The sequence below is a fragment of the Zea mays genome, chromosome 2 (genome assembly GCF_902167145.1).
Source record: "Zea mays cultivar B73 chromosome 2, Zm-B73-REFERENCE-NAM-5.0, whole genome shotgun sequence".
In the NCBI taxonomy this organism is placed as follows: domain Eukaryota; kingdom Viridiplantae; phylum Streptophyta; class Magnoliopsida; order Poales; family Poaceae; genus Zea; species Zea mays.
The window spans coordinates 71,586,390-71,609,944 of NC_050097.1; the positions used below are offsets into that span (position 1 = coordinate 71,586,390).

The 23,555-nt window shown below is 43.2% G+C and overlaps 1 pseudogene across 1 annotated transcript; it reads right to left on the reverse strand.

The window, feature by feature from the left end:
• Positions 1 to 5,621: 5,621 nt before the first annotated feature.
• LOC103646569 (cinnamoyl-CoA reductase - UDP-arabinose 4-epimerase pseudogene) lies at positions 5,622 to 8,359 on the reverse strand (annotated as a pseudogene). The gene is made up of 7 exons (NR_163235.1): positions 7,743 to 8,359; positions 7,432 to 7,649; positions 6,982 to 7,128; positions 6,678 to 6,863; positions 6,514 to 6,589; positions 6,312 to 6,407; positions 5,622 to 6,138 (listed from the first exon to the last, which is right to left on the reverse strand). The product of NR_163235.1 is annotated as a cinnamoyl-CoA reductase - UDP-arabinose 4-epimerase pseudogene (transcript).
• Positions 8,360 to 23,555: the final 15,196 nt, after the last annotated feature.

Sequence of the window (23,555 nt, forward strand, 5' to 3'; positions counted from 1 at the left end):
AAGGGTCCTTGGTTTATGGAGGAGACAATGAGTATGACATCTTTTACTGTCTACCTAATAGTAAAGAGGTGAATGTTTGCCGAGAGATGATGGATAACATGGGGCATCCAAAGCTTGAGCTTGGTTTGTCCGCTATGATGAAGGCTCAGCTTGCGGATAGCCTCGCCTACAACAGCTTGAAGGTTTGTACATTTTGGCTTCGTATTTGGTAATTTTCGTTACAGTGAGCTATTTTTGTGGTAATTCTTACTGTTATTGTTTGTTCGTTCTTCTATTTGGCAGGGTCTAATCTTTATTAAAGCTCTGAAAGCTCAAAAAGATGTAGAGGACGAAAGCTACCAGGTAGCAATTGGAAACCTCTGATCGGAGATTATAACTTTGAGGAACAAAGCCGTTGAAAAAGATAAGATCCTGCTTTCTTTGGTTGAAAGGTTAAAATCCAGCAAAGCTAAGTTATCTACTCAAGCAGAACTACATAGATCTAAGATTTAAGAATTAGAGAAGAAACTTGGCGAAGCAATTGAAAATTTTAATGTAGAGTTGACAAAATGTGAAATATCTAATATTGAACGATCAAGGGTACAGAAAAATGTCGAAGAGCTTTGTGAAGCTAAAGAAAAATGCTACAATATAGCGCCAAGAATTTGAAGAATAGCTTTTCTAAAGTTGGTGCATTTTCCTCAGAGCAGAACTTCATCCGCGGTGATCCCGACGGGGTTATCCAGTGGATTAACGGTGAAGCCAAAACCTTTGAAGAGATTCTCAGTGACAGAGGGGATTTTTGTGCCTTTACCGGTGCCCGTGGGGCCGTATCAGTCCTAGAAAAGGTCGGGTGAGAACATGCCAAGGCTGTACTTCAGCCATGATTTTTGCTCTCAGCCAACGATATCAAAAATCCTTCGGGCGAAGCCAGTGCGCTAGGTGAGAAGTTTTATTCCGAAGTATGGCTAAAGGGTGGCCGATATATAACTGGCGAAGCTATTAGAAATAAGGAGAAAGAAACCCATGATGCCTTGGAAGAGGCTAGGAGAACTGAAGAAGCTGTTGAACATGCTAGACTTATAGGTACATCTATCATGACCTAGCTTCGTAAATTATTTTAGCTTCAAACTAATCAAATACTTGTATTTTGGTGCAGTTGAGCTCTCTCCCCCTCTAGAGCCATACGATCCTGAAGCTGATCCTTCTCTAAAGGGGACACTAGACATGATTAGGATAGCTAACGAAGCTGTTGATGAAGATGTCAATATGCTTTTAGACGAAGCTGCTGACAAAGTTTTGAAAGATGACTAGAGCTTGACTCTTTGGGAGTTTAAAATCTTTGTATATAGTTCCACTTTTTGTAAGAAACAATTATTAACTATTTGCATATTTTTTTAATGTAATATATTTCTTTGTGATGCGTGAAATCTTCGTACATACCGTTTTTGAGCCGTAGGTGAAAAAACACCTTCCCTTCTTTTCACGCTTCATAAAGAAAGAAATCCCCCTTCTTTGCCGAGGCAATATTGAATATCTCGTCGTCGCTGTTGTATAATATTATCGTTGATGAAGGTATCATCCCTGTATAAAAATACCTCTGCCAAAGGCATGTCTTGTGTTATTGATACATTCTTTCGTGATTCCTTGTCGAAGGTATACGTAACCTCATGGGTTGGCCGGTATATTTGAAGGAGCAATTTTCCTTCTTTTCCACTGCTTCTGACGATGCAAAATGATGTATGATACGATGTTATGCGATATGATATGATGATATGATGCAAATGATGTTTATGCTCGAATCATAAAAGAAAAATCAAGACTCTGCATTCCCTTAGGAACGACTTTGGAGTTTCTTCACCTTTTACTTAGGTGGTATTTTCAGCTCTGCATTCCCTTATGAACGACTTTGGAGCTAAGTTCTGCATCCCCTTAGTAACGACTTTAGAGCTTCTTCACCTTTTACTTAAGTGGTATTTGAGCTCTACATTCCCTTAGGAACGACTTTAAAGCTAAGCTCTGCATCCCCTTAGGAACGACTTTGGAGCTTCTTCACCTTTTACTTAGGTAGTATTTTAGCTCTGTGTTCCCTTAGGAATGACTTTGGAGCTTCGTTAATTTTTCTGTTACACTCGATGGTGTAACCCCAGATTCATTACATTAGGCCGAAGGTTGAACCTTCTTATGTTGTCTTTTGGAGAAAAAACAAAAAAGACAGAATAGGAACGAGTACATTGAGCATGAGAATCTTCTGATTGAGGCTCTATATTGTTTTAGTAAATATGCCTTGACTTAGGCACAGTACTGTTTACTGTGCGTGCTTCGGACTATTCACGTGCATCACGTTGTTGCTGCGGTTGATAGTGCCCTTCTGGCTGTTGGCTGTGAGTCAAGGTTGGTGCCATGGGTGGTGGTGGAGGTAGCGGGGGCCATGCTGCTTGAGAGTGACTTGTTGAAGCAATCGATATTGTGGGCTGCTGGTTGCCCACATACTCGGGAATGTATGGAGAATAGCACGAAGCAATATGCAGGACCTGGTTCGGCTGATTCTGCCTTGCTTCAGCTTCAGCTATCTCTTTTTGCTTTTGGATCGTGACTTGACATGTCCTTGTTGTATGTCCTTTATCCTCTCCGTAGAATAAATAGAACAACCTCCTGGGTTGAGAGCTAAAACTTCCTCCAAAGCTTCTTCCTCCTCTGCCTTTTGGAGCCGGTGGCCTGCAAGAACATTGTTGCGACCCTGAAGACTGGGAGTTTTGCTAATGCCCTTGAGCATGGTTTCCTCTGTCGTCACTTGAGCTGGGATTGTGGATTGTTCTGACATGTCTAGGGTGGAGCCTTCCTCCGAAGCCCCTAGTCATCTCAGAGTAGTTGTAGGCCTCTTCCCTTCTCTGTCGAAAGTCATTATCGACTCTGATGTATTCGTCCATCTTCTGGAGGTGCTTTTCCAAGGTTTGTGGTGGCTTCCTGGCAAAATACTGTGCCGTTGGTCTTGGTTGGAGCCCCATGATCATAGCTTCAATGACAATCTAGTTTGGCACCGTTGGCGCCTGAGCCATGAGACACAAAAACCTTCGGACATACGCCTGTAGGTATTCCTCATGGTCTTGTGTGCACTGGAACAAAGCTTGGGCAGTTACTGGCTTCGTCTGGAAACCCTGAAAGCTGGTTACCAGCATATCCTTCAGCTTTTGCCATGACATGATCGTTCCTGGACGAAGGGAAGAATACCACATCTGAGCCATGCTCCTGACTGCCATGACGAAGGATTTCGCCATGGCAGCTGTGTTGCCACCATTGAAGATATGGTTGCTTCGTAATGATAAGAAACTGCTTTGGATCAGAATGCCCATCGTACATGGGAAGCTACGGTGGCTTGTAGGATGGTGGCCATAGGGTAGCCTGCAATTTTGCTGCTAGAGGAGAAGCATCATCAAAAGCAAAGTTACCATGATGAAAGTCATCATACCATTCATCATCATTGATTGGACTTTCTTGACGAAACTCTCTCTGTTGAGGCCTTCGTCCTTGGTCATCTTGCGTGATATGACACATTTCTTCAGCAGCTTTGTCGATCTTCCTCTAAAGGTCAGCTAGCCGAAGCATCTTTTCTCTCTTTCTCTGCACTTGTTGGTGTATGGCTTCTAAGTCTCTGATTTCTTGGTCTAGCTCCTCCTCCTGCGGTGTTGGGCTGGTAGCCTTCCTTTTCTAGCACGCTTGCCGAAGGTGGCTGTTTGAGTTCACCGAAGGTGGGTGCCAATGTTGGTCACTTGTTCTCAAATGTTGTGAATCGAGAACAAGGCAACATAATTGTTAAAAGCCAAGAACCTTCGTCCTTCGAAGTATTATCTCCTCGGATATAATAATCTTCAGACGAAGGTCATGAATTTCATGCCTTCATGATTCATAAGAATTAGAATACATAAAGTTAATGAATGTAATATATTGACCCATACACATATGTATTTCATAATACACACATGGGCATTAGCAGAATTTATATTATATTGATACCTTCGGCTTGTTCAAAGGTGTTGATGCGAGAGCGATTACAATTCAGCATGAACAGTACAGTGGTACTGTTCATCTATTTATAGGCACGAGACGCAGCCCGAGTAAAAATACATTTATGACCATAACATTTGTTCATAACTGTAATATAAATCATTAGGGACTAGCTAGTCTTTTCCTCTTGAGCTCAGCATCATTTTGGCCTTCGTCACCATTTTAAGCCGAAGCTGTAATTCTTTGGCTATAGCTTCGGCGTTCATTGTTATCACCCTCGAGCTATGTCTTCGTCTTGAAGACCTTCTACAGAGAGGAAGACTTCCATCGCGAACCGAAGCTCCCTGTAATAGTCACTATTATGCTAGAAACAAATGGTTAGTCATGTTTTTGAGGACCTTAGAAAGAGGAAGGCCCCCAACAAAAAGGTTTGTTCTGTATTTTATAAAACAAGATATAAGCGTGAAAATATCTTAACTATAAATATATAAACATTTGGTGAACCATTTAAACCTTTTTAGAAAGGATATATGTGGAATATTTAAGACTATGGAATAATAAGGTTATAAGACACACTATTAAATGTTTATTTATGAAAAACTGAGATAATAGCCTAAACGGATTTTATGTGGAAAGATAATTAAACAAATAATTATCCTTATTTTTACTAATGAAACACATGGCTTATATATTTACTAGTCGGTTGCCCGTGCGTTGCGACGGCTCACAACAATACCCACGTAAACTATCCACCAAAAAGATCTCAAGGTTTTTTATTGATTGTCTTCGCTCTCCACATAATATTTTTTTATTTGACTAACTGATATTGCTGTTTACTTCATCCAATATGTATTAGTACAACACAACCAATGAAGGGAGCAATTAGAAGAGAGTTCACAACGACTGAATAAACGAACAGAGATTATAGAATGACATAATTCCACCATATAGAGACCAAATAAGAGAAAGTTTGTGAGTTCAAGTTTCTAAAATAAGTCACATGAACTAAAACTTATAAAAAAGATAGATTAAAATATGGAATAGTTGCTAAACTGGATATGCTCCATACAAATTATTGTACTTCGTAGTAATTACTAACATTTAAAACCAACAAGTAACCGTTTCTTTTACTGTTAGTGCGACAAATCATTGTTGCTCCATCCAATTCAGCAACCTCAAACACCATAGAGTTCATTGTGCCAATGTGATTTTAGAAACGACCTAATGCTTGCAAGAGCCAAGAACACAAGAGATGAGCACCCTATGGACTGTGGTAGTGCCCGCATGGATCTCCAAATCCTAACACGTATTTTACAGGATTCATGAGCCATCATCAGAAAACCATGTGCAGACAATAAATAAAATATTAACACACCCAAATTATATTCAGTATTTAGCACAACAAAAAACTAACACTGCATGATTTGGTGAATAGAGTAACTTTATTTGGTATACCAAAGTATCGTTTAGCTTATATACGAAACTAATAATACTAACTGAGCAGGATACATCAAAAGTCATGAGCAGACAAGTATGTTGGTTGCTGAAGCACTGTATGTTTTAGAGCACACAAGTTCAGACAGATGCATTGTAAATCAGAAGCGCTACATAAGACAAGCCCATAAGCCATCATTGATGTTTGCTATGGAAGGAAATACATCACTATATTAGCCCTGTCCCAATTTACTACCATGAATGTTATGTTGCAACTCCAACCGTTCGTGATGGAAAGCATAAACCTTGACAAGGTAATGACTAATGAGTTATGACATATTCCCTCAATTTTGTGGTGATCGTGGGTTCTAACAATGTGCAATGCAACTGCATCTTCTTCTGAAACAAAGGGAAAAGTCTGCATACCAACACAGGCTCAGAGCATGGTGAGTGGTGGAGACAAAGCAGATGCTCAAGATGCTCCCCGTGCTAGCCATCACGTTCGTTCCCAGTGCGATGATGGCACACATCAACACACTGTTCGTCAAGAAGGGCACGACGCTAGACCCTTTCTCTAGAAGCCCCCAATCCGCACCACTGACGGCACCACTGTATTCCAATTACATGATTTAACTGGAAAGTATCATCCATTCATTGCATGCATTTTGTACCATTCAGTCATAGACCAACACTATGGCAAATTAGTACCTGAACAATAGCCTATAAGAAACAGGAAAGCGAATCTAGTTAAAGAAAAAGATGAAACCGAACATAGAGCGTTCAGAGTTTATGGTGATGGTACTTGCAGTAGACAGTAGTGCGAGTGCATCATGCAACAGAGCTGAAATAAAATCTGCAAAGTACTTTGATATTTTAATGTAAACAAGATATACCTCTTTCACTTCCTTTTCAACGCACAGAATCTGAATTGCTCCAGCTAGTCACCACGCTTCCAGGACTGGTAGAAGAAGGTGCTTTTGGCGGATTATCTGCCACAAAAATAGAATACAATGAATATACTTCACAACGTTCCTTCAAAACTTGGAATGACAAACAAAAAGTTGGATTTCATTTGTAGGATGTATAACTACTTACCATGTGGAACCACGACCAAGGCGACTACCTTGTTTTGATCTATTTCAGATGTGCCTCGGGCTGATTCATTGATTCCCTACTAACAAAATACGGAAGTATTAGGGCACATGACCGAAACATGATAAGGATTGGCACCTTGTTAGTGCAGTATCATTGGAAATTACCAGTAAATCTGTTGGTTCAGCACTTCAGCTGTGGGCATGACTTGTTGAACTGGCTCGGGCCTAGGTTCTTGAGCCGGAGGGTGCAAAGGAGGCACCGTTGGTGATTCTTCAACTTTTGATTTTTTTGTTGTCCTCTATGGCCAGTACAGAGATATGTTGTCCCAGATTAACTATTTGCGGGCCTCTCTATCTTGTTACCATGTAAATTAAGTAAAGTACTGATTAAAACCTGTGCAGGGTACAACTATCCATATGAATAAATAATAGTTATACAAATAAATAAACAATTCTCGTGTTACCAAACCTCTTCCTGTTCCAACGTTGTAAATACTGACTTTTCTAGTGTCTGCCTTGTTGAGCGCTTTCACATGAGCATCAACTAAATTTGTGACATCAACATAATATCTCTAATGCAGGTTCCATCAGCTGTTGGATAATCTGTTCTTTTAACCTATAGAAAGATCATGCCTAACCATCATCTCCATCTCATAGCACTGCTTGCCCAAAATGTATTAACAAACCAAAATTCAATCAGCGTGGATCATATGGAGCATAGGTTCAAGTAACCAAACCAATTGCCACTAAGTAGAAGGAATGTCAAAGGAGCTAAGCAGCTCTCGCCTCATTCTAGTAAGCAATAGTAACCCTGGTACCTATATCATCATCGTGTAGTTTAATTTTTTCCAGTGCGTTTAGGCGGTTTAATTTGTATGAGCCAAGTATTACTGTAGCAGTTCTATAGAATAAAACGTACATCTGGAAATGTTCACAGGGCTAGATGAGCCCTTTGCTTCTGAAGCAATCGACGGTCTCCCTGATGGTCACATCAAACGGAAGGAAACAAATGCCCAGATCAATCAACTTCTTGGAAAGCTCCTTTGCTCTCATCAACCAACCTGTTTGTCCTCCTTGATAGACCCACCCTGTGTTGACAGGGTCCAACTCAAGACGTTGGCCTGGTTAATTTTCAACCTTCAAGAACGACTTGCGCCATAAGTTTGTTTATTGCATGAAAACCCATTTGCGATTCAGTTGTGATGCAGTGAATGACAATGGATAACCAACCTCTTAGGAGTTGCAATAGATTATTCAGGCTGGTATTGACTGATGACATGAAAAATGGGCCCAGAGTAGTCCCTGGATTTAGCACAACCAGTTGCAAACCTTCCCTTTCGGCGAACTCCCACTTATATGCCTTCGTGATGTGGGCTGCGTAGCTATCGTCCTTCCCTGTTGCCCGCATGATCTCTGGCTACACCGCCTCAGAGAACCTTCGTGGTCGAGTAGGCGGATTGCTCCCAATGCCGAAGATTGGACCCGCATCGCCGGTGGGACACCTGCTCGTATCTCTCCTCACCCTGTGGAATCCGTAGTACGCGATAGAGTTCTAGATCTTAAGCCTCTGAGAGCTCCACCTCCATCCAGGGTATCTTCGTGTTCGTAGCAGAGGGCAGGCAGGGGTAGTGGCGGCTATGGGAGAAGCGGATGCATCCTTATCCAGATGGGTCGCGGCTGCGCAGCGGCGGGGGACGACGCTAAGCGGGATGGGGCAGGCTCGCGGGGGGTGAGGATGGCGACTTTCATGGGGGCGGCTGTTGCGCTGCCGCCGCGGAGAGATGGAGCAAGAGCTGGCGCACAGCGATGGCCCATGGATAGACCCTGGCTCTAGAGATTTCCGCAGGGGGTCTAAGGTTTGGGGGCGACGCGCCGTTGGGGTTTCTTGACCAAGATGGACGCGCGGGATGGGGAGCAGAGATCCCGAGCTCGCGGAACTGTAAAGCGTCACATGGACGGCGGGTTGAATACTCAAAAAGGTAGGGGTCCTTTTGCAAAAGATTGACGCACGAAGACCGTTGAAACTGGTGCTTTAAGTATAGTAGAGATTAATAAATATATATTCAAAACAACATATAAGCTATTATTTTAATTGCCAAAAAGCATTATCACTAATTAATCCATATTGACATTTTTAGAAAAGCTCTATATTACTTGTAATATTTTAAGGCATACAATATACATTAATTTTAAAAACTTGAATATTTCGCTAAATCAAGTTTTATGTGAAAAGTTAATTAAATAAATAATTATTCTTTTATTTTTCTTATTATGAAATATGTGGCCTACTTTTCCGTTTAACTTTTTATTTAAAAACTTTATTTAAACAACTATAATAAACATTATTTCAATTAAATAATAAAAACATGAGAACAATTGAAAAAGCTATTTAAATATGTTTGGCACATAATTCATATAACTAATAAAGCAAATAACATTTCATTTAGATTCAAAAACTTATTTTAAAATGAAAAACATGAGTGCGGGGACATATGCACTATTAACTATAGATCACATGGGTTAGCACTAAAATTCAGGGACCTTATAATAAAGCTAGCTTTCTGCACTGTCCAAAATTCAGACGTGAAAATCACAAAATCCAGGGGCTAAGCTGCAAAATCTTCATCTTTCACCTCGGCTTTGGTGGTAGGCGAGCAGGACAAGGCCATCGGTGGAGGGGTGGCAAGGAGTCGTAGGGACATCACCGGAGAAGGGGGAATCGGTGACAGAGGGAAAGGGGAATTTGGGGAATACTCGCCAGCGGCGGGGGATGATCAGGGAGCTCCACGACGATGGTCAGAGTGCGGCGACACAGTTGCAACATGGGTAGTGCAGCAAGGGTGCAGAGGAGGGAAGAAGAGGCGAGGCATTGACTTGTCGTGGAGCGTGGGATGCTTTTAGGGCTAGTTTGGGAACCCTAATTTCCCAAGGAATTTCTATTTTTCAAGAAAAATTAGCAAAAAATAGAAACCCTTGGGAAATTGTGGTTCCCAAACTAGCCCTGGGGATAAGAGATAACTCCGAGTCTAGTTGGTCTACTTGCCATGAATTGGGGATTCAGCTAGCCCATTGACGGTCGCAGTGAGGGAGGTAAGGAATCATGAGCGGAGAAAGGGAAATCGGAGAGAAAAGGAAGGGAGGGATTCTCGGTAGGTGGTCTCCATGAGCGGGAGCGTAAGCGGCGCGGGTGCGCAGCACAGAGAGCGACGGTGAGCGCGATAGGGTGAAGAAGAGAGAAATCCTCATTGAGAAGATGAATAGGGAGAGAGAAGAAGGCATGAGGGGCTTTTAGGTGGGGCCCACCTGATAGTGACTGAAAGAGGGGTGCAGATGTGGCGTGGTGGGCTTGGGCTGGCCGAGAAGGTCCTGCCTTTTTTTTCCTTTTTATTTTTAACATAATATATATATATATAAATAGGGCAGGTATAACGGGAGCCCTGTGCTTCCAATAGTTAAAGGAAGCCCAGGCCCGACCACCCCTACAACCTGGTTCAACCCAGTAAGCCAACTCAACCAGGCTGTCGGGTGCGCCACCCGCCCCACGTCTGTTGTGACGGAACCTCCCAAGTCATTAGGCCCACCTACAGTTGTCCTTGTCCAGCGGACCTCGGACAACTCTGTAGATGCACCTAATCACTTGACAAGTTCGGTATCTGTATCCTTCACCTTTCCCAAGACGTTTCACCCGTACGCAGATATTACAACACATCGGAGGAACGAATAAGCAGAAGCAATTACAGTAACTTAATTTACATTAAAATATAAAAAGAGTGTTATTATTATAGACCATCGTTATATGAGTGTAGAAGTATTATTATTACAAACTCGGGAGGCAAAACCCCCTCCCGCTTAGAAGTATAATATTTTTAAAAGGAGGATAACATCCTCACGAGGCTTCACTTTTGAGATTCTTCCTTTGGCACCACCTTAGAGCAAAAGCAACAAAAGTTTGCTGCTTCCTCACCTACAACAACATGGGTTCAAAAACCCTGAGTACGAAGTGTACTTTCGCAAGTCTTACCCGTCAAAATAAAAGACTCTCAAGGATATGCTGGCTTTGAGGGAGTCAAGGTAAGGCTTAATCAAGAATCAAAACTATGTTTGCAAAAATGCTTACTAACAGTGGTTCCTTAAAAATCCAGTTTTATTAGCAAGTTAAGTCATTACCTGAATCTAGAGTTCTTTCTACCCTAGTTCAAGCACTTGGCCTATACTAACCGTCTTTTATCACCCCTTTCAGTTCACTGGAATGCTACGTGTAGGGCAGTGACCAAGTCTTCATGTCCGAGAAGTAACGGCGATCCAAATCGATTAATACCCAGCTGGGGATCTCCAATCACATGACATATGTAGCACTTAACCCTTGCATATGTCAACTCGCCACCGGGGTTCTTAAGACCAGATCGGGTTCACGCCAACTAAGAGCACAGATACACCACCGTCCAGCCTCTTGCCACGGAGGGTACACGCTACTCTTGCCATCTCTCCACTCCCATTGCGTGTTGTCCTATTCTAATATTAGTCTTCCCGAGGCAAAGCTTACCCATGATGAGGCATGTGACCAGTTAAAAGGTTCTCAATCATCAAGCCTACATCGACACGGTCCTTAATCGACACAGACGGAGACACTACACTGAGACTCTCTTCTCGTGCAAGTCACCCACCCGGTCTCAGCTTTATCATTTAAAAACCCAAAGTTTGGTACCTGGCAGAGGTACATCTTTTCCGATGTTGAACCCATCATGGCCATGATTGATCCACCATCAAGTTTTATTTTTGAAAACATCCCATCCCACTTGAAGCATCATCTTTTGTCAAAACAAAACATTTTGTTTTTCTAGAGTAAGACTAAGCATCAGAAAAACCTTTTTCATAAAACAGGTGATCAAGGAAAGGTAATCAATCTTCCAAGGAAGGAAATGCATCAATTGTTTAGCACACAACTCCTATCACCTAATGCATCAAGCAAGTGAGAAAGATTTTAAAATAGCAAGGAGGTGGCAAATGCACAGGGGCTTGCCTTGAGTTATAGGAGAGTCGGGCTCTACTCCACAAATATCAAAATGTAAGCAGTTCTCGGCAGGTGGGTCTTCAGGTGGTGGTGTAGCTCTTCCTTCTTCAACCTCTACTTCTTCCTCGTTCTCTAGATATAACCATATATAACCATGAATGTTCATGTAATGCTTATGAAAATGCAATAATAGAAAAGATTTATCAAGTTGTATCTTGAATATAACTTTCCTTCATGGTACTCCAGGAAACTAGGGTATTGGAGTTAGTTCTTCATTTCAGAGGGCAGACATTACCTAGAAGACTAGGGTTTTAGGTTTAGGGATCAAACAATGTCCAAAGCAAGCCAAACTTCACCCAAGGTTTCTAAATATCATTTTAAGCTTATCCAAAAAGTTTGGTGCTTTTTGGAGTTACTAATTAATTTCTAAAATTCCAGGAGTATAGGTTTTAGCCCTTTTAAATACTAAATAATTCCTGGTTTGGACTAAAAATCCTAGAACTATTTCTATTAAATACTATAGAATTTAGTAGTCCAACAAAATTGGTCTCATATTTTTAGTATTTTCCTAGAATTTTCTATGGATTTCCTAATTCTGGCAAAAAAAGAAAAAGGGAAAGCATCAGCAGTACTGGGCTCAATCTGGCCCAAGACAGCCCACGACAAGCGAAACGCGCCCGTGCACGCGTCCGTGATGCCAGTTTTTCACCGGGGAACCTAGTGATTTGAAAAACCTTTGAAGAGTCCGCAGTACTGTTTCTTGTGTCACTGACAATTACGAATAGACCCCTCCCCTTTCTATTCTTTACAACCCACAATCCCCGACGATGAACGGCGACAGGCCGGGCTTCGGCGAGCTCGTACTGGCCGGAATAGGCAACGACTAATCCTTCCCTTTGCTTGACACCAAATTAAACCCTAACCGACCATTTCCCCTCAATTGCAAGGTTCGAGCTCTTAATCACACTGCCCACGGTGACAGCGCGAGCAACAGACAAACCGAAATGTTCCCGGTGATCCTATGGGTTCTAACTCAATTGGATGGGTCAGGGAGTATCAAGAGCACACCAGAGTACTGAAACGAGGGAATAGAGGGCATGAACGGACATGTAGCACGCTGGCCACGAAGAGCTCACACAACACGATGTTCTGGACCGATTTGGGGGAAGTCTCAAATTGGGGCTCTCTGGTGGATAATCGGAGGTACGGGTGGGTGCGTTGGGTGCTTGACTACATAGCGGAGCCGATGGCATGCTCAATTTATAGGATCCGAGGGCGGTGGCGTTCAATTTGAAGAGATTGCGCTGGCGGTAGGAAAGGGAAGAGGTTACTGGCACAAGTGATTTGTGAACTTTACCGTGGCAATACCACCGGCGACGAATAGACATGTGAAAGGGAAATGTGCCATTGGGCAATTTCTATTATGTTTTGGTGATTAAGTGCCCAACACATTTAAATAAGTTCTTATGTGCTAAATGAAGAGAGCAGTGCAAATCAAAGAGAAGGTATGTTTCTAGACTTAGTACATAGTTTTTAAGTACTAATATGTTTTATCTAAATGCTAGAAATAGTGAGAAGAAAAGAAGAAAAGAATTGCGAATGACTTGGCTTGGTGCAGCCGAAGTCCAGCTCAGTCAGGCTCACCGGACTGTCCGGTGGTGCACCGGACAGTGTCCGGTGTGCCAGGCTGGCTTCCGGTGAACAGGCCACTCTCGGGAAAAATCGGCGACGTATGGCTATAATTCACCGGACTTTCCGGTGGTGCACTGGACTGTCCGGTGAGCCAACGGTCGCCAGCGCAACGGTCGGCCGCGCAATCCGCGGGTGACGCGTGGCCCGCGCCAACGATCGGCAGAGGGCACCGGACTGTCCGGTGCACCATCTGGCCTGGAGATGCAATGGTCGTCTATGCTAGAATAGGAAGGAGATCAGCACTAGACCGTCTACAGTGACTGTCCGGTGGCGCACCAGACTGTCCGGTGCGCCACCCGACAGAAGGCAAGGATAGCCTTCCTTGTTGGCCTCCAACGGCTCGTAGCTGCCTTGGGGCTATAAAAGGGACCCCTAGGCGCATGGAGGAGAAACCCAAGCTTACAAGAAACATTCTAAGACTCCAAGACTCCAACTTCGCGCATTTGATTCTTTGAGATAGTGACTTGAGCTCCATTTGAGTTGTGAACTCCGTGGGTTGTGTTTTGAGCTCAAGTTGTGACTTGTGTGCGTGATTATGCTGTGATTTAAGTCTTGTGTGTGTTGCTCTCCCCTCCCTTACTTATGTGCTTCTTTTGTGATCATCATTGTAAGGGCGAGAGGCTCCAAGTTGTGGAGATTCCTCGCAAACGGGAGAAATACTAAGAAAGGAAAAACTGTGGTATTCAAGTTGATCATCGGATCACTTGAAAGGGGTTGAGTGCAACCCTCGTCCATTGGGACGCCACAACATGGAAGTAGGCAAGTGTTACTTGGCCGAACCACGAGATAAAAATCATGTGTCTCTTGTGTGCTTTCTCTTTGATTGTCTGTGTTCACAAGAGCTTGTTTCAAGATGCTTAGCCGTTCTAACTTTAATAACTAAGTTTTGTGGCTATTAGTGTCGAATTTTACAGGATCACCTATTCACCCCCCCTCTAGGTGCTCTCAATTGGTATCAGAGCCGTTCTCTTCACGTAAGGGACTAATCGCCCGAAGAGATGGATCCTAAGGGAAAGGGGATGGTGGTCAACAACAAGGAGAAGGAGTCCCTCTTCAACGAGCCAAGGGACGACAAGCCCACTGACTCAGGATCGAGTCACAAGAAGAGGGACGGGAAGAAGAAGAGGCGGATCAAGAAGATCATTTACTATGACAGTGACGCCTCCTCTTCTTCACCAAGAGACGACGACGACGATGACTCGTCTAAAAAGAAACCGGTTAATCAAAACTATTCATTTGATTATTCTCGTATTCCGTTCAATTCCAATGCTCATTTGCTTTCAATTCCGCTTGGTAAACCTCCACACTTTGATGCAGAAGACTACTCTTTTTGGAGTCACAAAATGCGTAGTCACTTATTTTCTCTCCATCCTAGTATTTGGGAGATAGTTGAAAATGGAATGCATTTCGACAGTACGGATAACCCTGTGTTTATTAATGAGCAAATTCATAAGAACGCACAAGCTACCACTATTTTGCTAGCATCTTTATGCAGGGATGATTACAACAAGGTGAGCGGTTTGGACAACGCCAAGCAAATTTGGGATACGCTCACGATATCACATGAGGGAAACGATGCCACCATGATCACCAAAATGGAGTTGGTGGAAGGCGAGCTGGGAAGGTTCGCGATGATCAGGGAGAGGAGCCAACACAAACATACAACAGGCTCAAGACCCTGGTCAACAAGATTAGAAGCTATGGGAGCACAAGATGGACGGACCACGACATCGTCCGACTAATGCTAAGGTCATTTACGGTAATTGACCCCCATCTTGTCAACCTTATTCGTGAGAATCCCAGGTACACCAAGATGACGCCCGAGGAGATTCTTGGGAAGTTTGTGAGCGAGCGCATGATGGTGAAGGAGGCTCGGTATGTGGATGATGCTCTAAACGGTCCACTACCCGTCCATGAGCCTCAAACCGTTGCCCTCAAAGCAACCAGCAGCATGGAGACGCTACCAAGCAAGGTGGCACAAGTAGAGGCCGCTGGCCTCAACGAAGATGAGAGGGCGCTTATCATCAAGCGTTTCAAGACCGCACTAAAAGGACGCAAGGAGTACCCCAACAAGAATAAGACAAGTAGAAAGCGCTCCTGTTTCAAATGCGGTAAGACTGGTCATTTTATTGCTCAATGTCCCGATAATGAAAATGACCAGGGGGATGAAAGACATGGGAAGAAGGAGAAGAAGAAAAGCTATAGGAAGGCGAAAGGCGAGGCTCATCTTGGCAAAGAATGGGATTCGGACTGCTCTTCATCCGACTCCGACGATGAAGGACTGGCAGCCTCGGCCTTCAACAAGTCTTCGCTCTTCCCCAACGAACGCCACACTTGCCTCATGGCCAAAGAGAAGAAGGTAAGTGGTCGAGATTCCCCCAAGTACTCTACTTCTAGTGATGAGGATTGTAGTGATGATGAAGTAGATTACTCTAGCTTGTTCAAAGGATTAGATAGAGCTAAGGTAGAAAAGATCAATGAATTAATTGACGCTCTAAATGAAAAGGATAGATTGTTAGAAAAACAAGAGGATATTTTATATGAGGAGCATGATAAGTTTGTAAGTGTGCAAAAATCTCTTGCTATAGAAACTAAGAGAAATGAAATGTTATCTTCTGAGTTATCTGCTTGCCATGAATCTATCTCTAGTTTAAATATTTTGAATGATGATTTCAATGCTTAGCTAGAGGTAGCAAATAAATCTAGTTCATGTGTAGAACATGTTGTAATTTGCAACAGATGCGAGGATTTTGATATTGATGCTTGTGATGAACATCTTGCGTCCATTGCTAAATTAAATGATGAGGTGGCAAGTCTTAATGCTCAACTTAAGACTTGCAAAATTAATTTTGATCAATTAAAATTTGCTAGGGATGCCTACACCATTGGTAGACACCCCTCAATTAAGGATGGGCTTGGCTTTCAAAGGAAAGCCAAGGACTTAACAAGCTATAAGGCTCCCGTTCTCAACAAGAAGAAAGGGAAGGCTCCTATGGCTTGTAGTTCTCAAAAATGCCATGCTTACATTTATGATAGAAAATTTTCTAGAAATGCTCATTATAATAGGAGTTATGATGCGTTTAATTCACATGCTATGTTTGCTTCTAGCTCTACTTTTGTGCATGGTAGAAGTAAGCCTAGGAGAAATCATGTTGTGCATCATGTGCCTAGGAGAGTATGCAATGAACCTTCCACTATTTACCATGCTTGCAATACTTCTTTTGCAATTTTTTTGTAAGAATGAAAAAGTAGTTGCTAGGAAGTAGTATCCAAATGCAAGGGAGATAAGACTTGTATTTGGGTTCCAAAGGCTATTGTGACTAACCTTGTAGGACCCAACAAGAGTTGGGTACGTAAAACCCAAGTGTAAATTACCTTGCAGGTTTATGCATCCGGGGGCTCAAGCTGGATTATCGACAGTGGATGCACAAACCACATGATGGGGGAGAAGAAGATGTTCACCTCCTACGTCAAGAACAAGGATTCCCAGGATTCGATCATCTTTAGAGATGGGAACCAAGGCAAGGTTAAAGGATTGGGAAAGATAGCCATTACATCCGAGCATTCTATCTCCATTGTGTTCTTAGTTGAATCGCTCAGGTACAACTTATTGTTTGTGAGTCAATTATGTAACATGTGTTATAATTGTCTATTTACAAATATAGATGTTTCTGTCTTTAGAAGGAGTGATGGTTCATTAGCGTTTAAGGGTGTATTAGACGGCAAACTCTACTTAGTGAAATTTTCGAATGAGGAGGCCGATCTAGATGCATGCTTAATAGCTAAGACTAGCATGGGCTGGCTATAGCATCGCCGTCTAGCACATGTTGGGATGAAGAACCTTCATAAGCTTCTAAAGGGAGAACATGTGTTAGGACTAACCAATGTCCGCTTCGAGAAAGACAGACCTTGTGCAGCTTGTCAGGCAGGGAAACAGGTGGGAAGCACTCATCACAACAAGAATGTGATGACAACATCAAGACCACTGGAGCTTCTTCACATGGACCTCTTCGGACCTGTCGCCTACCTTAGCATTGGGGGAAGTAAGTATGGTCTAGTAATTGTTGATGGTTTTTCCTGCTTCACTTGGGTGTTCTTTTTGCAGGATAAATCAGAAACCCAAGGGACCCTAAAGCGCTTTCTAAGGAGGGCTCAAAACGAATTTGAGCTCAAGGTGAAAAAGATAAGAAGCAACAACGGGTCCGAGTTCAAGAACTTACAAGTTGAGGAGTATCTTGAGGAGGAAGGTGTCAAGCATGAGTTCTCCGCTCCCTACACACCACAGCAAAATGGTGTGGTAGAGAGGAAGAACAGGACGCTTATCGACATGGCAAGGATGATGCTTGGAGAGTTCAAGACGCCCGAGCGGTTTTGGTCGGAAGCTGTGAACACAGCTTGCCACGCCATAAACCGGCTCTATCTGCATCGTCTCCTCAAGAAGACCTCCTACGAACTCCTTACCAGTAACAAACCCAATGTTTCTTACTTTCGTGTATTTGGGAGCAAATGCTACATTTTGGTGAAGAAAGGTAGACATTCTAAATTTGCTCCCAAAGCTGTAGAAGGGTTTTTATTAGGATATGACTCAAATACAAAGGCGTATAGGGTCTTCAACAAATCATCGGGTTTGGTTGAAGTCTCTAGCGACGTTGTATTTGATGAGACTAATGGCTCTCCAAGAGAGCAAGTTGATCTTGATGACATAGATGAAAAGATGATGTTCGAACGGCCGCAATACGCACCATGGCGATTGGAGATGTGCGACCACAAGGACAACAAGAGCAAGATCAACCTTCTTCCTCAACGATGGTGCATCCCCCAACTCAAGATGATGAACAGGTTCCTCAAGAAGAGGCGCGTGATCAAGGGGAAGCATAAGAAGAACAAGTTTTGGAGGAAGAAGCACCACTGGCCCCTCCAACTCAAGTCCGAGTGACGATTCAAAGGAATCACCCCATTGACCAGATTCTGGGTGACATAAGCAAGGGAGTAACTACTCGCTCAAGATTAGCTAACTTTTGTGAGGATTACTCGTTTGTCTCTTCTATTGAGCCTTTCAGGGTAGAAGAGGCCTTGCAAGATCCGGACTGGGTGTTGGCCATGCAGGAAGAGCTCAACAACTTCAAGAGAAATGAAGTTTGGAGCCTGGTGCCACGTCCAAAGCAAAATGTAGTGGGAACCAAGTGGGTGTTCCGCAACAAACAAGACGAGCACGGGGTGGTGACAAGAAACAAGGCTTGACTTGTGGCAAAAGGTTATGCCCAAGTCGCAGGTTTGGATTTCGAGGAGACTTTTGCTCCTGTGGCTAGGCTAGAGTCTATTAGAATATTATTAGCCTATGCCGCTCACCACTCCTTCAGGTTGTTTCAAATGGATGTGAAGAGCGCTTTCCTCAACGGGCCAATAAAGGAGGAGGTGTACGTGGAACAACCCCCTAGCTTTGAGGATGACAGGTACCCCGACCATGTGTTCAAGCTCTCTAAGGCGCTCTGTGGACTTAAGCAAGCCCCAAGAGCATGGTATGAATGCCTTAGAGATTTCTTAATTGCTAATGCTTTCATGGTTGGGAAAGCCGATCCTACTCTTTTCACTAAGACTTGTGATGGTGATCTTTTTCTGTGCCAAATTTATGTCGATGACATAATATTTGGTTCTACTAACCAAAAGTCTTGTGAGGAGTTTAGCAGGGTGATGACTCAAAAGTTTGAGATGTCAATGATGGGCGAGTTGAACTACTTCCTTGGGTTCCAAGTGAAGCAACTCAAGGACGGCACCTTCATCTCCCAAACGAAGTACACTCAAGATCTTCTCAAGTGGTTTGGGACGAAGGACGCCAAGCCCGCGAAGACACCTATGGGAACCGACGGACATGTCGACCTCAACAAAGGAGGTAAGTCCGTTGATCAAAAGGCATACCGGTCTATGATAGGGTCATTACTTTATTTATGTGCTAGTAGACCGGATATTATGCTTAGTGTATGCATGTGTGCTAGATATCAATCCAACCCAAGGGAATGTCACCTTGTGGCTGTTAAGCAGATTCTTAGTTAGTTTCTACGCCTTGCTTCGGGATCTGGTATCCAAAGGGGTCTACCTTTGACTTAATTGGATATTCAGACTCCGATTATGCTGGATGCAAGGTTGATAGGAAGAGTACATTAGGGACGTGCCAATTCCTAGGAAGGTCCCTAGTGTCTTGGAGCTCAAAGAAACAAACCTCCGTTGCCCTATCCACCGCTGAGGCCGGGTATGTTGCCGCAGGACAGTGTTGCACGCAACTACTTTGGATGAGGCAAACCCTCCGGGACTTTGGCTACAATCTGAGCAAAGTCCCACTCCTATGTGACAATGAGAGTGCAATCTGCATGGCGGATAATCCTGTTAAACACAGCCGCACTAAGCACATAGATATCCGGCATCACTTTCTGAGGGACCACCAGCAAAAGAGAGATATTGAGGTGTTCCATATTAGCACCGAGAACCAGCTAGCCGATATCTTTACCAAGCCATTAGATGAGAAAACCTTTTGCAGGCTGCGTAGTGAGCTAAATGTCTTAGATTCACGTAACTTGGATTGATCTATAGCATACATGTGTTTTATGCCTTTGATCATGTTACTTATACATTTATGCAAAATTTGTTGCTTATTTATGGTACTCAAGTTGTGCAAGGGATCCCCGGACCTCAAAAGTCCATGTGTGAATGATGCACATATTTAGGGGGAGATGTGCTACAACTTGACCCTTTGAGACTAACCTTTGTGTTTAAGTGTACTTGATGTAGTCTCAAAGGTGCATTGAAAGGGAAAAGGTGAACTTGGACCATGCAAAGACTTCCACTGCACTCCGGTATTAGTGTACTCACCTCCAAGTTCATTCTTATGCTCTTATTGCCTTTTTGCTCTTAAATGACATTTCTGGTGAGGCAATGGGGTTAAAGGGCAAAAAATGATCCTGTTTTGGTGCTTGATGCCAAAGGGGGAGAAATTAAGGCCAAAGCAAATGGATCAGCTACCACTTGAGAATTTTGAAAATAGTAGAGTTAGAATTTTTGATTTGTCCAAAATACTCTTATTGCAAAATTTGGTCTCTTATGGGGGGAGAATTTATGATTATGGGAAAAGGGGGAGTTTTTGGCACTTGATCAATTTTCCATTGGAATATCTCTCTTTGTGCATAAACAAGTGTGTTTGACTTAGAGATAGGAAAATGATTTTGATTTGCAAAAACAAACCAAGTGGTGGCAAAGAATGATCCAAATATGTCAAAATTTGTACAAACACAATTTTGTTCTCAATTGCATTGATATTTCACTTCTTTTGGTTGCTTTTGGACGTGTTGGCATAAATCACCAAAAAGGGGGAGATTGAAAGGGAAATGTGCCCTTGGGCAATTTCTATTATGTTTTGGTGATTAAGTGCCCAACACATTTAAATAAGTTCTTATGTGATAAATGAAGAGAGAAGTGCAAATCAAAGAGAAGGTATGTTTCTAGACTTAGTACATAGTTTTTAAGTACTAATATGTTTTATCTAAGTGCTAGAAACAGTGAGAAGAAAAGAAGAAAAGAATTGCGAATGACTTGGCTTGGTGCAGCCGAAGTACAGCTCGGTCAGGCTCACCGGACTGTCCGGTGGTGCACCGGACAGTGTCCAGTGCGCTAGGCTGGCTTCCGGTGAACATGCCACTCTCGGGAAAAATCGACGGCGTACGACTATAATTCACCGGACTGTCCGATGGTGCACCGGACTGTCCGTGAGCCAACAGTCGCCAGCACAACGGTTGGCCGCTCAATCCGCGGGCGACGCGTGGCCTGCACCAACGGTCGGCAGGGGGCACCGGTTTGTTCGGTGTGCACCGGACAGTGTCCGGTGCGCCATCTGGCCCAGAGATGCAACAGTCATCTGCGCCATAATAGTACGGAGATCGGCACTGGACCGTCTACAGTGACTGTCCAGTGGCGCACCGGACTGTTCGGTGCGCCGCCTGACAGAAGGCAAGGATAGCCTTCCTTGTTGGCCTCCAACGGCTCCTAGCTGCCTTGGGGCTATAAAAGGGACCCCTAGGCGCATGGAGGAGAAACCCAAGCTTATAAGAGACATTCTAAGACTCTAAGACTCCAACTTCGCGCATTTGATTCTTTGAGATAGTGACTTGAGCTCCATTTGAGTTATGAACTCCATGGGTTATGTTTTGAGCTCAAGTTGTGACTTGTGTGCGTGATTGTGCTGTGATTTGAGTCTTGTGTGTGTTGCTCTCCCCTCCCTTACTTCTGTGCTTCTTTTGTGATCATCATTGTAAGGGCGAGAGGCTCCAAGTTGTGGAGATTCCTCGCAAACGGGAGAAAGACTAAGAAAGGAAAAACCGTGGTGTTCAAGTTGATCATCAGATCACTTGAAAGGGGTTGAGTGCAACCCTCGTACATTGGGACGCCACAATGTGGAAGTAGGCAAGTGTTACTTGGACGAACCACGAAATAAAAATCACGTGTCTCTTGTGTTCTTTCTCTTTGATTGTCTGTGTTCACAAGAGCTTGTTTCAAGCTACTTAGCCGTTCTAACTTTAATAACTAAGTTTTGTGGCTATTAGTGTTGAATTTTACAGGATCACCTATTCACCCCCTCTAGGTGCTCTCAACATGCTAAGGCGATGTACTGCGACGTGGTTAAAGGGTCCTAGCGTGTCGTGATCATGGTGGCCGACACATACCTTGATGATCGTTGCTTGGCCACGTCGCCGACGCAAGTGGATGGACGCCAGAGGGGCCACAGTGTTCCGAGCTCATCTGCGACGGAGATCTTTTCACGGCCAAGCGTAATCTACTTACCATGAATCACAGCGATCGGCGCGAATCCAAGCACACGGTTCATCGGCGGCGAGGGGATCTGCACCTAGGATCTTTGTCAGTTACTGTACCATCAGAATGTTATTCAGAACACCTGACAGAGCAGATTGCAGCGCCCAAACCTCAAAATTTCATGTAATAACATGCTAATCCACCTTTAACAAAGTTGTAGTCCTAGAAACCAGCTACAATTCTTCTGTAAAGATCTTGCTCATTTGCTTATTCCTTTGAGCTAGAATCAAGTCCAAAGTTCACCAGAACTCACTGTCAGTTAATATTCAGTCACAGGGTGGTCTGACAGCTAGACTTCAAACCAATTTAGCTCCTAATTTTGTACAACACCAAGGCTTAATCACTTAAGCAAAGTTGTACTCCTATAATAGCTCTATAATCTTGTTGTATCAAGCTAGAACAGAATCTTCATGGATTAAAAGATATAAAGCTCCAAAGTTGCTCCAATTGCACTGAATTCTGACTTAAAGCATATGGGGTTCAAAATGTAGTTTTTGCAATTAGGTCCAAATCCCACTTTTAACATGCAAATCCTTAAATGTGAGAAGCACATAGTTTTTGGTGTTATATTACCTTTGTTTTTGCACTTTAGTCCAAAAGTGTACAAAGTTTGCACTTAACCCCCTAGGATTTCAGTTTAGGGTTTTCGAGGGATCTTTTCAGGGTTTTTCGTACTCTAGGGTTTTGATGCCACTCAAGTCCTTCCAAGAGGGTATCTTAGGATCATTTCTCATAGCTTTTGAAGTTTTCCCATGCTTGGGCTCCCCTTATATCCATAATCCCAGATTTAGGGTTAAGTACCTTACACTAGGGTTAACCACACATTAAGTCACATCAGTACAACATATTTGAAATTTTTACCTAGTGAATGCACTCTAGGTGTGACAAACACATGATATGCTAATGCTCATGATGTTATGCTCAAGTTTTAGTGACAGTAACACCAGGGTGTTACATCCTTCCCCCCATAAAAGAATCTCATCCCGATATTTAAAGTCCTAGGGCAAGTAGTGGAAAAGGAAACGCGTCATATTTTTATTTCCTTATTCCTTGTACAAGGCAGGGGTGGTATGGGTCTATTCCACAACTGTACATATCTCACAAATTACATGAAGCTAAAAAGCCAGGGAAATTATTTTCTGAGAACTCTTGGGTCTCCCATGTAGCTTCATCTTCCGTATGTTGGTTCCATTGTATCTTTTAAAATTTGAGAGTTCTTCTTCGGGTGACCCTGTCTTTCTGATCCAGGACTCGAATAGGATGTTCTGAATATGTTAAATCTGGTTCCAAGGTAACATCCATTACATCAACGGTTCGATCTGGAACCCGAAGACACTTCTTTAATTGGGATACATGAAACACATTGTGCACTACAGATAATGTTTCAGGTAGTTGGAGTCAGTATGCCACTGGCCCACATTGTTCAAGAATGGGGAACAGACCAATGTATCGGGGTGCAAGCTTTCCTTTTACACCGAATCGAG